At 38.2% G+C, this 14,346-nt stretch overlaps 1 pseudogene; it reads left to right on the forward strand.

Moving 5' to 3' along the window:
* The first annotated feature begins 3,636 nt into the window (after window positions 1–3,636).
* LOC116629273 lies at window positions 3,637–4,292 on the forward strand (annotated as a pseudogene).
* The last annotated feature ends 10,054 nt before the right edge of the window (window positions 4,293–14,346 follow it).

A 14,346-nucleotide genomic window follows, 5' to 3' on the forward strand; every position in this document is an offset into this window, starting at 1 on the left:
TGCTCTTTAGCCTCCATGTATTTGAGTTCTTTCCGACTTTCCTCTTGTGATTGAGGTCTAGTTTCAAAGCAAGCACTGTGCTATGAAAATATGCAGGGAATGATCCCAACCTTTTGGTACCGGTTGAGATCTGATTTTTGACCTAGGATGTGATCTATTCATTAGAATGTTCCATGGGCACTAGAGAAGAATGTGTACTCTCTTGCTTTGGGATGGAATGTTCTGAATACATCTGTGAAGTCCTTTTGGTCCAGTGTGTCTTTTAAAGTCTTTATTTCCTTGTTGATCTTTTGCTTAGATGATCTGTCGATTTCAGTGAGGGGGGTGTGGAAGTACCCCATTATTATAATATTGTTGTTGATGCGTTTCTTTGCTTTTGTTATTAATTGGCTTATATAATTGGCTGCTCCCATGTAAGGGGCATAGATATTTACAATAGTTAGATCTTCTTGTTGGAAAGACACTTCAAATATGATAGAGTGTCCTTCCTCATGTCTTCTTATAGTCTTTGGTTTAAAGTCTGATTTGTCTGATATAAGGATTGCCACCTCAGCTTTCTTTTGGGGTCCATTAGCATGGTAAATGATTTTCCACCCCTCACTTTCAATCTGGGGGTGTCTTTGGGTCTAAAATGAGTCTCTTGCAGACAGCATATCAATGGGTCTTGTTTTTTGTTTGTTTGTTTGTTTTTATCCAATTTGATAGCCTGTGTCTTTTGATTGGGGCATTTAGCCCATTTACATTTAGGGTAACTATTGAAAGATATGAATTTAGTGCCATTGTATTGCCTGTAAGGTGACTGTTACTCTATATTTTCTGTGTTCCTTTCTGGTCTATGTTGCTTTTAGGCTCTCTCTTTGCTTAGAGGACCCCTTTCAATATTTCTTGTAGGGCTGGTTTTGTGTTTGCAAATTCCTTTAGTTTTTGTTTGTCCTGGAAGCTTTTTATCTCTCCTTCTATTTTCAATGGCAGCTTAGGTGGATATAGTATTCTTGGTTGCATATTTTTCTCATTTAGTGCTCTGAATATATCATGCCTGTCCTTTCTGGCCTGCCAGGTCTCTGTGGATAGGTCTGTTGCCAGTCTAATGTTTCTACCATTGTAGGTTACAGATCTCTTCTCCCGAGCTGCTTTCAGGATTTTCTCTTTGTCTCTGAGACTCATAAGGTTACTATAAATGTCGGGTTGTTGACCTATTTTTATTGATTTTGAGGGGGGTTCTCTGTGCCTCCTGGATTTTGATACCTGTTTCCTTCCCCACATTAGGGAAGTTCTCTGCTCTAATTTGCTCCAATATACCTTCTGCCCCTCTCTCTCTTTCTTCTTCTTCTGGGATCCCAATTATTCTAATGTTGTTTTGTCTTATGGTATCACTTATCTCTCGAATTCTGCCCTCGTGATCCAGTAGTTGTTTATCTCTCTTTTTCTCAGCTTCTTTATTTTCCATCATTTGGTCTTCTATATGACTGATTCTCTCTTCTGCCTCATTCATCCTAGCAGTTAGAGCCTCCATTTTTTGTTACACCTCATTAACAGCCTTTTTGATTTCAACTTGGTTAGATTTTAGTTCCTTTATTTCTCCAGAAAGGGTTTCTCTAATATCTTCCATGCTTTTTTCAAGCCCAGCTAATATCTTTAAAATCATCATTCTGAACTCTAGATCCGATGTCTTACTAATGTCCATATTGATTACGTCCCTGGCAGTCGGTACTGCTTCTTGTTCTTTTTTGGGGGGTGATTTTTTCCATCTTGTCATTTTATACAAAGCACAATAGATGAATGAGAGAACAAATGCTAACAGCATAACAATGACCCCAGAGAAATAAACACTAAACAAATCAGAAGAGACATGAAACCGGGGGAACAGAAAGGGAAAGAAAGAGAATAGAAAAAAAAAATAAAAAAAAAAACAGAATATGATCAAATATGATCAGGCAGGAGACTAGAACAAAGCCATACACTAGAGATTTAGGGTGTATTTTGGTCTGTTAGAAGCAATTGTATCCCAAAATTTTAAAGAGAGAACAACTTATATATATACCAAAAATATGTTAAACTACTCTGAAGGGATAGAAATGACTCTAAAAATTAAAAATAAAAAAGATTTTTTTAAAAAGCATTCAATAAGATGTTGGTTAAAAAAGGGGAAAAAAATTAAAAAAAAGAAAGAATTTAAAAAATTAACTTTGAAAGACTAAAAAATCCTGGGAAAAAAAGCCATGTAATCTATGTGCTGTATTCCCCTAGCGCTGGAGTTCTGCCATTCTCATTGATAGGTAAACTTGGTCTTGGCATGCTGTTCTTGCTGATCTTTTGGGGGAGGGGCCTGTTGCCGTGGTTCCCAAATGTCTTTTCCGGAGGCATAATTACCCAGCCCCTGCTGCAGGTGGGGCTATGTAATCTGCTCAGGTTTGCTCTTGTGAGCTTTTGTTCCCTGCAAGCTTTCCGTACAGCTTTGGAGGACGAGAGTGAAAATGGTGGCCTCCCAATCTCCGCCCTGGAGGAGCCGATAACTCCGGGCCCCACTCCTCAGTGAGATTCCAGAGAAAAGCAGTCAATCACTCCTATCTCCCCGGTCTCTGGCTGCACTTGTGCTAACCTGGCCTGTGACCAAGTGATTCTGTCTCTCGAACCGACCCCGTGTGGAGTCTCCAAACACAGCAGATATCTGCAGTGCGCACCCGCGCCGCTCCTCCCGGGGGAGGAAGGGGAGTCTCCTGGGAAATGCCCCTTGTTGGGTCCCTACTGGAGGAGCAGTGGCCCGACTGTGCTGCGGATCACAGTCTATGGCAACCCAGAGCTGAGAGACCACTCCTTTGCTCCGTCTCTGCAGCCGGCTTCCCCGCTCCGATACCTGGGAGCTCTGCCACACTCAGGCACCCCTGGTCTTTCTGTGACCCCGAGGGTCCTGAGACCACACTGTCCCACGAGGGTTCCACCCCCCGCTTAGCCACTGGAGTGATGGCCCTCAGCAAAGCCGACTTCTAAAAGTTCTGATTTTGTGCTCCACTTCTCTATCCCTTGCCAGTATCAGCTGATGGAGGCCCCCTCCCCCGCCATCTATCCTCCCAAATATCACCTTGGATTCACTTCTCCACACGTCCTACCTTCCAGAAAGTGGTCGCTTTTCTGTTCAGTGAGTTGCTGCTATTCTCTTTGATCTCCTGTTGAGTTCATAGGTGTTCAGAATGGTTTGATCCCTATCCAGCTGAATTCCTAGGACCAGACAAAATTTAGATCTCCTACTCCTCCGCCATCTTGCTCCTCCCCTGCAATCTATCTTATTTAGTGATGGGTTTATTATGGGACTCAGTCGGTTTTCTTAATTAAGTTATTTTCTTCATTGTTGATTTCAAGTGTTCTTTGTATATTTAGAACACAATTGTTTTTCACATGTATCTTTTGGAAAGAGATCCTTTTTTTCAAGATTTTCTAAGTCTGGAGCTTGCTGTTTATTTTTGAGTTTTTTGAGATCATAAGATTTTCATTTTAATAAATTGCAGCTTATCAATTTTTTTTATACATAATTGATGCCTCGGGATTGGAGCCGGCCTGGCTTGTGAGCTCTGCTGAGGGGCCGGAGGTTGGGCCGCAGTTACCTCCACATCTGCCCCTGGTCCCTGGCCCCTCAGAGGCATGGTGTGAGGGGCGACATTGAAACAGCCCAGGGAGATTGAGGCCGGGCTGTGAGCCCTGGTTCCCCAAAGTGGTGGTGCTGCGCCCCTCTGCCCGGCCCCACTCCGGCCTCAGGCCCCCAGACACCGAGCCGCCACCTCTTCTCCAGAGCAGACTCCACCACTGACTCTGCAGCACCCCACCGCACCCCACAACGAACCGTGACTTCCAACAATAGAACAAATTTTTCAGAACATAAAACAAGAATATAGTCCTTATCAGAGGTGGAGACATTTAGAAGTTGTTCTGAATCAGAGTGAAGCTTGTACTTCAGAAAGTCACCTCATTCCTCAGCACTCACAGCCCCTAGTTCTCCAGGTTCCTCCTGGATGAAGAAGGACCAGCCCTCTTTTACCCTCCGACAAGTCAGAATAATATGTGAGCATCTTTTAAAAGACTATGAAGATAAAATTCGGGAGGAGTATGAGCAAATCCTCAATACCAAACTAGCAGAACAATATGAACCTCTTGTGAAAGGCACACATGATCAGATTATGCAACGATATGGGACAAGGCCAACAAGCGATGTGTCCTGAAGCATTCTTGCATATCTGGGTACCAGGTTTGACCTCAAGAGATGGCTGCTGTACACTTTTTGCAACTGGTTTGTTATCACATTTCAGCTCCAACTTTGCATCCTGAGAACATGTAAACATTTCTGCAGGTCCATTTTATACAACTTGAAAGACCTTAAAACTTTCTGGTTGCCACAAGCATATCTTTCTTTTCTGCTCATCCAATAAACAGCTGTGCCCTACTGTGATAGATTTTCCAAACAAAAATACCTGGAGCAGCAGTTTAGCAAAATATGCCCTCAGTGGCACTCAACAAATGGGGTTTCCCCAAGCACGGTTCTGTAAGAAGTGTGTGTGACTGTGTGTGTATATGTTTGTGTGTGTGTGTGTGTTTTAAGTTATTATTTATATTGTGCAAATATTTTTTTGATCTTGGGGATTCTGGCTGTGAATTTGATGCACGACAATTATAGTTAAAAACATTTGCTTTGTCTACAGAAGATCATTAATGTTTTGTGACCATATAAGTTGTCACGGTAGATTGTTTTATGTTGTAGGTATTATTGTTAAATACAGGGACTGTTTCCAGGCACAGAATATGAATCATAAGTTAGGATGGACATTAGGGGTGATTATGAGGACGTAGCAAAGGTCTGTGGTCCTAGGTCTACAAATGCGTGGTAAGGAATTAGGACAAACTAGAGACGGGCCGTTTGACACATGGACTCTGCCTAGCCGTGTTGAAAAATACTTTGATTCCAAGCCTTCAAATACCCATGTGGAGTCTGTGCTCACCTCATTCACACAGAGAGCTCCCTGGACACAGAACCTCTAAAAAGAAAAGGTCTCCCTGCAGCAGGAGCATCAGGGTTTGCTTGGGAGCACAACACAGGTGAGCGTGGGGCTGGGCCAGCCCCTGGTGGCACTGCTACTTGGGAGGAGCCACTCTGCCTTTGTATCAGTTATTAAAAACAGAATTTGGATCCTTTGGTCAGGCTCCCCCAAATTCTTCTAAGAAGTGAGCATGTTCAACTGCTTGAGCTTTGTTTTGGCAACCCCCTGCCCAAAGTTGCTTATGGACTGTTCTTCACCTTGTTTCCAAGGCTGTGCAACAGAAAGTAGCCTCTGTTTTGAGGAGGTGGAAGTTAAGTATACATTTATTTTTTACTGTGACTTGTTCAGGACCCCATTTTACAAAATACCTTGTTTCCTTTATTATTGTTTCTGGAAAGGAAAGTTCTATTAAAATTGTTCTAGTTTGAATAGAGAACGGTTTTATTAATTAGGGCTTATTTTGAAAAATTCTGAATTTAATTCAAGTGTATGCCAGTACCTTCCAAAGTAAGGTAATATTCAGAGACAGTGTTCTTATCACATGGCTTAGAAAAATGCTGGAATATTCTTATTCAAAGATTCCTTATTAATGAATGTCTTTGACTTAAATTTAACCAAAAACTGCAACATTATTCTTTGTACATTTTCATATATAGTGTTAAAAAGCTTAGTTGCAAACAAATAAAATACTTAAGCTATTTGTTAAAATAATAGTAATAATTTAGGCCTCAGGACCTATGACTATCATTGGTGAAGTGCATGATACTTGATCTCAGGGTTGTAAGTTTGAGCCCCATGTTTGGTGTAGAGATTTCTTTTAAAAAATAATTTATGTGTTCATATTGTATCTAATGTTCATTTTCACACTCGACATCATCTAGGTTTCTCTGATGTTATCATCTACACACTTGGTAGTTTTACATTTTACATTTAGGTCTACAATGCATTTTGAGTTAATTTTGGTGAAGGATATAAAGTGTTTTTCTAGATTTATTTATTTACATCAGGATGTCCAGTTGTTCCAGCGTCATTTTTTTTCTTTTTTTTTGGATGGGCCTAAATAACTCCGAGGAAGTGTAGACCAGTTATGGTTCCTACTGTGGTCTCAGGCCCTCCCTAGCCTTGCTGCAGGACAAGATTTGAGAAGGGAATTTTGTCCTTTGTGTCATCCTGGTGCCTGTCCTTAATTTACTGATTCATTCTGACACCCACAGCACCAGTGTTTTAATCCTGTTTCTGTCGCTAACCATGTGATTTTGGCCAAGCCACTTTATCTTTCTGGGCTTCAGTTTCTTTTTCTGTAAGAACAAAACAAAGATTGGACTAGGTCTCTAAAAGCCTCTCCCTGGAACTAGAGTGTCACATATTGACTCCAAGCCTTCCTGTAATAGGCTAAGACTTAGCTGGGGAGGGTTGTTGAGGATTGTATTGGAAAATAAAAATGCCTGATCTAGAAGACAAATACTTTGTCATCAGCTTGTCTTATATTTCACTTTTCATTGGATAAAAACAAAACAAAACAAACAAACAAAGAAACTTGTCATTTCTAGTGAAATAGACATTTACATTCCTGTTCAGAGGAAAAAAAAAAAAAAGGCCACCTCAACTAACAAATGTTTTTACAGTGTATATTCACTTAAAGCAGTACAGAGTGGATTAACATGTGGCTGTTGTATTTACATTATTAAAAGCTATGCATATATGTATCAGCTTGGACTTGTTTTTCAGTTTCTCCAGTATATTATCAAAAAAAGTTAAAGCTCAAGAAGCGGTTTAAATAAACTTTCTGCTAGCTTTCCTTATCATGAGGGAAAAAGAGAATCTCGCGTCTAGACTAGATTGAACCCGTCTTCTGTCCTACGAGGCAAAGCATATTCTGCACCTCCTTCATAAGCACTGCTCGCTTCCCTCCCCAGTCACAGAACAGTGTGCTTCCACACTGGGCTTCCATCCAGTCATCAGATGCATGATTTCTGGCCTTTTATGCAGCTTAGGGAAGCCAGTTTGCTGCTGATTGAAAGTTTATAATCTCTCTTTGGCACAACCTGTTTAGAGTCATGGTGAGTTCCTGGTGTTCCTCTTCTTTCTTCTCAGCCCCAGAATCTGGCTTACCAGACAGCATTTAGAACCCAGTGCAGACGTGGGATGAAGAGGACCTTTGCGTCTAGATGCATGGCTGTATGGCCCTGGACACAGATGTCGAGTGGCAAGAGCACGCCAAGGCAAGGTACTGGATTCTGAAGTTGCCCTCAAAGGCTAGAGTCACCCAGTCTGGATGCACCCAAAGGAGCATCTGAACCAGCCCAATCCCAAAGTGTTTTTCTAGATGTATTTAATTAATTTATTTATTTACATCAGGATGTCCAGTTGTTCCAGCATCATTCTGAAAAGACAATATTTGGTTCATTGTGTTGTCTTTGTTTCTTTGACAAAAATCAGTTAACTATATTCATGTGAGTCTTTTTCTGGGCCTTTTTTTTTTTTTTTTTTTTTTGCCATTGATGTCTTCATTTATTCTCACACCAGACAGCCAGTCATGATTTATGCAGCTTTGTAGAAAATCTTGAATTTGGATATCATTCATCTTTCAACAATCTTCCTTTTCAATATAGTGTTGGCTATTTTAGGTCTTTTTTCTCCCACATAAGTTATATAATCACATTGTCAATGTCCGCAAAATAACTTGATGGGATTTTCATTGGTATTTCATTAGATCTATAAATCTAAACAAATAGAACCAATATCTTCACATTAAGTTCTCCTATCCTTGAAAATGGAACATCTCATCGTTTATTCAGTTCTAATTGCATTCATCAGAATTCTGCACCATTTTCTGTAGAGATCTGGTACATATTGTATTACATTTGTACCCAACAATTTTCTTTCTTTTTCTTTCTTCCTTTTTTTCTTTTTTTCCCCCCTTAGTGCTAATGTAAATGATATTGTGTTTTCCATTTCATATTACACTTGTTCATTGATGGCATACGGCAGGGTTGCAGTTGGTATATTAAAATTTTGTCTTGCAAATTTGGTAAATTACCTATTATTTTCACAAGTGCTTTGTCAACTCTTTTGGGTTTTCTATCCAATAAATAGCTCAAGTATGAACAACAGCGTTTTTAACTTTTCCTTCTCCATTTATATACGTTTCTTTTCTGTTCCTTGTCTAATTGTATTTCTTACTACTTTCTGCACAATGTTGAAAAGGAGTAGTGAGAGGGAACATATCTGCCTTGCTCCTGATCTTAGTGGGAAGGCTTCTAGTTTCCCACCATTAAGTATAAATTTGGCAGGAAGTTTCTTGTAGGTATTTTTTTTTTTTTTTCAAGTTGAACTGTTACCTCTATTGCCCCAGTTTACGGAGAGGTTTTTAAATTAAATTTAATTTAATTTTAATTATTTATTTGACAGGGAGAGACACAGTGAGAGGGGGAACATAAGCAGGGGGAGTGGGAGAGGGAGAAGCAGGCTTCCTGTGGAGCAGGGTGCCTGATGTGGAGGCGCCCTGAGAGTTTTAATTTTTGAGTGGGTATCAGATACTGTACAATGGATTTTATGTATTAATATGGACTTGTGATTATTTTATAATTTAGTCTGTTGATGTAATGAATTGCATTAAATGATTTTGGAATGTTAAATCGATCTTTCATACGAGGAATAGATCCACATCGTTGTGGTGTATAATTCTTTTTATACATTGTTGCATTCAATGTGTAATAATTTTTTGAGGCTGTTTGCATCTATGTTCATAAGAGACACTGATGTGTAGTTTTTTTCTGTCATTGTTGGAATTATAATGAGGTAATGGTGATATCACAGAAGGAATCAGAAATGTTTCAGTTGCTTTTATACTCTGAAAGGAATTGTAGATAATTAATTTAATCTGTTCCTTCAAAGTTTAATAAAATTTGCCAGGGAACCCACCTGGGCCTGTGTTTCTGTTTTGGGAGGTTATTGTTTATTCAATTTATTCAATAGACATAGACCTATTCATTTTGTCTATTCCTTCTTAATGAGTTTTGGCAAATTGTGTCTTTCAAAGAATTTGCCCATTTCCACTAAATTATTAAATTTCTCACCATTAAGTTATTTATAATATTCTTTTACTATCCTTTTAATTTCAATGGGAGCAGTAATCATGTCCCCTCTTTTATTTCTTTTTTTTTTTTTTTTAAAGATTTTATTTATTTATTTGAGAGAGAGAGAATGAGAGAGAACACATGAGAGGGGGGAGGGTCAGAGGGAGAAGCAGACTCCCTGCCGAGCAGGGAGCCCGATGCGGGACTCGATCCAGGGACTCCAGGATCATGACCTGAGCCGAAGGCAGTCGCTTAACCAACTGAGCCACCCAGGCGCCCCTCCCCTCTTTTATTTCTGCTATTAATAAATTGTGTCTTCTCTCTCACATTTTACTTAATTAGCCTGATTAGAGTTTTATTAATTTCATTAATCATTTTTGTAAGTGTTTATTTAAATTCTGATACTCAGTTAACACAGAGTGTAATATTACTTTCAGGTGTACAATATACTGATTCAACACTTCCATAAATCACCTAGTGCTCATCCCAACAAGGGCACTCCTTAACCCCAATCACCTAATTTCAAAGAATATGTTATTTTTTTGCATTTTATTGATTTTCTCTATTGATTTCACGATTTCTCCTCTAATTTTTATTATTCCTATCTTCTTTTCTTCTTTTTCATTACAATGTATTTAATTTGATCTAGCATTTATATTTCCTGAGATGTGAATGTAAATTTTTGATATTAGACTTTTCTTCCTTAATACATGCATTCAACACAACACATTTCCAGGTAAGCACTGTGTCTCTGCATCCCATAAAATTCACTAAGTTTTGTTTTATTTTTATGTATTTCAACATTTTAGGGGCAACTGGCTGGCTCAGTCAGAAGAGGATGTGGCTCTTGACCTTGGGGTGGTGAGTTCAATCCCTATGATGGTTGTAGAGAGTATAAATAAGTAAACTTTAGAAAAATAAAATGTTTCTTGAGATTTGTGTGTTTCCCCATGTTATTTAGACATGTGTTTAATCCCCACATATGATGGAATGTTTAATTTAGCTTTCTGACATTGATTTCTAGTTTCATTCCACTATGTTCGGCCAACAGACACTATATGACTTCTATTACCTTTGTACAGGTGTATTTTGCAGCTCAGAATATGATCTATTTTGGTGTATACTCCATATAAGTATGAAATAATGTGTGTGCTAATGATATTGGAATAAGTCTATACATGTTCATTATGTGCAGAGTTGTTTTTTTTTTTTTTTTATTCCAAATTTTTATTTAAATTCTAGTTAGGTAACATATATGGTGAAATTGATTTCAGGTGTAGAATTTAATGCTTCGTCACTTACATATAACACCCATAGCTCATCACAACACATATATTCCAATAATGAATTTAGCACATCCCCCTCTAAATCTCTCCATCAACCCTCAGTTTGTTTACTATATTTAGCAGCTCCTTATGGTTCCCTTTTGCTGTTGTTGATGTTGTTGTTGATGTTTGTGTTGTAATTTAATACCCCTCTGTTTATCTGTTTTGTTTTTAAATTTCACATGTGAGTGACACCATATGGTATTTGCCCTTCTCTGACTGACATAATTTCATTAGCATAACACACTCATGTTCTGTTGACTTCATCGGAAATGGCAAGATTTCATTCTTTTGGTGAATGTGTTATGTAAGATCTTTGTATATTTATCAGTTGATAGACATTTGGTCTCTTTCTATGATGTCACTATTGTTGATAATACTACTATAAACATGGGGATGCATGTGCCCTTAGGAATAAGTATTTTTGTGTCCTTCAGCTAAATACCTAGCAGTACAATTGTTGTGTCATTGGGTAGTTCAATTTTTAACTTTTTGCCGCACCTCCATACTGTTTTCCAGAGTAGCTGCGCCAGTTTGCATTCCCACAGAGTGTCAGGGCTTCCTCTAGCTCCACATCATCGCCAACATCTGTTGTTTCCTGTTTTGTTAATTTTAGCCATTCTGACAGTTGTGAGGGGGTATCACATCTTGATTTTGACTTGCATTTACATGAAGTTGAATGCTGTTGAGAGTATTTTCATCTGTCTGTTAGCTCTCTGTATGTTTTCTTTGGAATAATGTCTGTTCATATCTTCTGCCCATTTCTTAACTGGAAAATTAAATTTTGGGGTCCTGAGTTTGTTAAGTTCTTTATGGACTTTGGATGATAACCCTTCATCTGTTAAGACATTTGCAAATACCTTCTCCCATTCTGTAGGTTGCCATTAGTTGTACTGATTGTTTCTTTTAGGGTGCAGAAGCTTTTACCTTGATGAAGTCCCAATAGTTCCTTTTTGCTTTAGGTTCCTTGCCTCAGGGGACTTATTTCATGATAAATTTCTATGACTCATGGCAAAGAAGCGACTGCCTGTGTTCTCCTCTAGGTTTTTGATGGTTTCCTGTCTTACATTTAGGTCTTTCAATTATTTTGAATTTATTTTTGTGTATGGTTTAGGAAAATGGTCCAGTTTCATTCTTCTGCCATCATGCAATCCAGTTTTCCCAACATCATTTGTGGAAGAGACTGTCTTTTTTTTCCACCAGATATTTTTTTTCACGATGTGTTGAAGATTGGTCTAGGGTCCATTTCTTGGTTCTCTATTCTGTTCCATTGATCTATGTGTCTGTTTAAGCACCAGTACAATACTATCTCAATGACTACAGCTTTGTAATAGAGCTTAAAATCTGGAAACGTGATTCTTCCAGTTTTTTTCTCTTTCAGAATTATTTTGGCTATCAGAGTCTTTTGTGGTTCTATACAAATTTTAGGATTACTTGTTCTAGTTCTGTGAAAAATGCTGCTCGTTTTTGAAAGGCACTGCAGTGAATGTGTAGATTGCTCATGGTAGTATAGACATTTTAACAATATTCTTCCAATCCATTAGCATGGAGTGGTTTTCCATTTCTTTTTGTCCTCTTCAATTTCTTTAAGTGTTCTATAGTTTTCAGTGTAGAAATCTCTACCTCTTTGGTTAGGTTTATTCCTAGGTATCTTGTGTTTGGTGCTATTGTAAATGGGATTGATTCCTTGATTTCTCTTTCTGCTGCTTCATTACTGGAAATGCAACAGATTTCTGTATATTGATTTTATATCCTGCAACACTGCTGAATATATTTATCAGCCCAGAAATTTGATGGTAGGGTCTTTTAAGTTTTATACATAGACTATCATGTCATCTGCATATACTGAAAGTTGAAAATGTTTCTTGCCAATTTGGATGTTTTGTGTTTTGTTTTGTAATTTTCTTTTTGTTGCCTGATTGTTAAGTCTAGGACCTCCAGTACTATGTTAAATAATATTGGTGACAGTGGACTTCCCTGTCTTATTCCAGACTGTAATGGAAAAGCTCTCAGTTTTCCCATTTGGGGGATGATATTGGCCGTGGGTCTTTATATATGGCTTTTGCTGTGTTGACTTTTGTTCCATATATCCCAACTTTGTTGAAGGCTTTTACGTAGAATGGATGCTCTACTTTTTCAAATGTTTTGTTTTGTTTTGTTTTCTGCACCTACTGAAAGGATCATATGGTTCTTACCCTTTCTTTTATTAATTTGTTGTATCACTTCTATAGATTTCTGAATATTGACCACCCTTGCAGCCCAGGAATAAGTCTCACTTGCTCATGGTGAATAATTCTTTTAATGGACTGTTGGGTTTGATTTGCTAGTATCTTATTGAGAATATCTGCATGCATAGTCACCAGGGGTAATGACCTGTTCTTTTTTTAGTTTAGTCTATTAGTTTTGGCATCAGGGTAATGCTGCACTCATAGAATGAATTTGGAAATTTTCCTTCCGTGTCTACTTTGTGGAACAGTTTGAGAAGAATAAGGTATTAACTTATTCTATAAATGTCTGGTAGAATTCCCCTAGGAAGCCATTTGGCCCTTGACTTTTGTTTTTTGGGACATTTCTGATTACTGAATCAACTTCTTTGTGGGTTTTGGATCTGTTCAAATTGCCTATTTCTTCCTATTTCAGTCTTGATAGTATGCATGTTTCTAAGAATTTATTCATTTCTTCCAGATTGACCAGTTTGTTGGCATATAAATGTTCATAAGATTCTCTTAAAATTGTTTGTGTTTCTGTGGTGGTGTTTGTGATCTCTCCTCTTTCATTCATGATTTTGGTTATTTGATTCCTTTCTCTTTCATTTTGAGAATTCTGCCTTGGTGTTTATCTGTTTTATTAATTCTTTGAAAGAACCAGCTTAGTTTCATTGATCTGTTCTACTATTTTGTTTTCTTTTTCTCTATATCATATATCTGTGATCCAAACCTTTCCCTTCTTCTGCTTGCTATAGGCTTTACGTGCTGTTCCTTTTCTATGTCCTTTAGATATAAGTTTAGGTTGTGAATTTGAGGAGATGGAGGAATTTAACACAAGAGAAAGGAGGTAGTACTCGTAGCCACAGATTTAATCAATACAGATATAAGATACCTGAACTAGAACTCCAAACCAAGATTATAAAAATACTAGCTGGATTTGAAAAAAGCATAGAAGATGCAAGAGAATCCCTTACTGTAGACATAAAATGCTAAAATCTAGTCAGGCCAAAAATAAAAATGCTATTACTGAGATGCAGTCTCATGTGCAGGCCATAAAAATGAGGATGAATGAAACAGAAGAGGAAATCAGTGATACAGAAGACAAAGTTATGGAAAATAAGGAAGCTGATCATGCGTACTATCACGACTGAAATAGGAAAGACAACTATTAGATCATGAAGGTAGACATAGGGAACTCAGCAACTCCATAAGTGAAATAATATCTGTATTGAAGGAGTCCCAGAAGAGGAGTAGGCAAAGGGGGCAGAAGGTTTATTCGAACAAATTAAAGTTCAGAACTTCCTTAAAGCAAGAAAAGAAACAGGCATTCAAGGCCAAGAGGCACAGAGAACTCCCCTCAAAATCAACAAAAAGAAGTCAACACCATGACATACTATAGTGAAACTTGCAAATTTCAAAGATAAAGAGAAAATCCTAAAAGCAGCTTGGGACAAGTTGTTCTGAAACTACAAAGGTTGACAGATAACGCTGGTAGCAGACCTGTCCACAGAGACCTGGCAGGCCAGAAAGGACTGGTATATTCAATGTGCTACGTTGGAAAAATATGCAGCCAAGAATACTATATCCAGCTAGGCTGTCTTTCAGATAAACAAAATTAAAGGAATTCATGTACACCAACCCAGCCCTGCAAGAAATATTAAAGGGGACACATAGACCAGAAAGAGATCCCGAAAGTAACAAAGACCAGAAA

The sequence above is a fragment of the Phoca vitulina genome, unplaced genomic scaffold (genome assembly GCF_004348235.1).
Source record: "Phoca vitulina isolate PV1807 unplaced genomic scaffold, GSC_HSeal_1.0 scaffold500, whole genome shotgun sequence".
Classification (NCBI taxonomy): Eukaryota; Metazoa; Chordata; class Mammalia; order Carnivora; family Phocidae; genus Phoca; species Phoca vitulina.